The 1,611-nt window shown below is 26.3% G+C and overlaps 1 long non-coding RNA gene across 1 annotated transcript; it reads left to right on the forward strand.

Annotated features, from left to right (window-relative positions):
- Window positions 1–990: 990 nt before the first annotated feature.
- Window positions 991–1,517, forward strand: LOC106789585. Its single transcript, XR_001382004.1, has 2 exons — window positions 991–1,152; window positions 1,239–1,517. It is a non-coding gene; the product is annotated as an uncharacterized LOC106789585 (long non-coding RNA).
- Window positions 1,518–1,611: the final 94 nt, after the last annotated feature.

Consider the following 1,611-nt stretch of genomic DNA (forward strand, 5'->3'; position numbering starts at 1 on the left):
GATTGTTATTTAAATAATGTACGAAGGGTAATAATATAATGAGAGAAAAAAATATGTAATAAATTATTTAAAAAAAAAGAAAAAAAAAAAAAAAATAGAAAATAAAAAAAAAAATAAATAAAAAACAATACACACACATAAAAAAGACAGTAGGGTGACATTGGAATCGCGTGCGAGAACATATATGTCGCACGCGTGTTCGTTAATGTCCGTGTGATTCGACACACGGCCGTTAAACTGTGTCGTTTAATTTTAGAAAAATGTGTTGGTCAATGTACGATCGCATTTAACGTTATTATTTATTTATTAATATTATTGCTTGATATATATATATATATATACCATGCATGGTAAAATATTGATTTTATATTTTTTTTTTATTTGACGATAAATTGTATTACATTAGTAAATGATTACTATCGTAAAAATAAATGATTAGTATTCTTGTCGGACACATGATCGATTAGTATATACGCGTGTATATATAGTTAGTTTACATAAGGAACACATAAAATGAGATTTTTGTCGATATGAGTTTTATCGATTTTTGTACATTTGTGTTTTATGGTTTTTATAAATATATATATATATTTGGATCATACAAAAAAAGTATTGCGAGTGATAACGAATTGAAATGTTTATTGTACACTTTCAGTTTTATTTGTTATTAATTTTATTATTTTAATTGTAAAAAATTTCTCGCGAATAACAATGAGTTGAAATTTCTAATATATACCTGGTGGCTGGGTTGAAAAGTTTTGTGAGCCTAATGTAGAAACAATATTTCTTTCGATTGAATTAACTTTTATTTAAAGATGAAATATTTTTTTTTTTGTTATGGGTGAAAACTTTTCAACCCATCATCATCATCTCTCCGTATATACAGGATTTCCTGTAATAACTGATGATACAAACGAGCGGGAATTGATTTTATATGAACAAATATATTTATATTGAAATAATTGAATTTTTATCTATAAAATTATTCTAATATATATATATATTGAAAATGAAATTGATATTTTTTACAGGACTGCAGGCAAAAGTTTCAGGGAGGGTCCTTTTTCGATCACGAAGGATTACCGTATTGCGAAACGCATTATCATGCTAAAAGAGGGTCATTGTGCGCTGGTTGTCATAAACCAATAACAGGTAAATACTACAAGAACACAATAAAAAATATAAATTTAATTATAAATTATTAATAAATCATTTCCTTTTTTTTTTTAAATTTACAGGACGCTGTATAACTGCCATGTTCCGAAAATTCCATCCAGAGCACTTCGTTTGTGCATTTTGTTTAAAACAATTGAATAAGGGAACATTCAAGGAACAAAACGATAAACCATACTGCCATGGATGTTTTGACAAACTTTTTGGATAAGATCATCTTATAAATAAATAAATATTGTTAACACATTCATTATTTATACGGTGATAAAGTGAAAGGCTGTTTTACTTGAGATATTGTCTTGGAAAAAAGAAGAAAAATATACATTTGAGGAAGACAAAAAACATGAGAAGAAAAAGAAAGGAAAACTCATACGAATGATCCATAAAATAATTATAAAATAAAATTCGTAGATGCGAATCGTTGATATATCTACATAT

The sequence above is a fragment of the Polistes canadensis genome, unplaced genomic scaffold (assembly GCF_001313835.1).
Source record: "Polistes canadensis isolate GaletaPanama2010 unplaced genomic scaffold, ASM131383v1 scaffold_6, whole genome shotgun sequence".
Classification (NCBI taxonomy): domain Eukaryota; kingdom Metazoa; phylum Arthropoda; class Insecta; order Hymenoptera; family Vespidae; genus Polistes; species Polistes canadensis.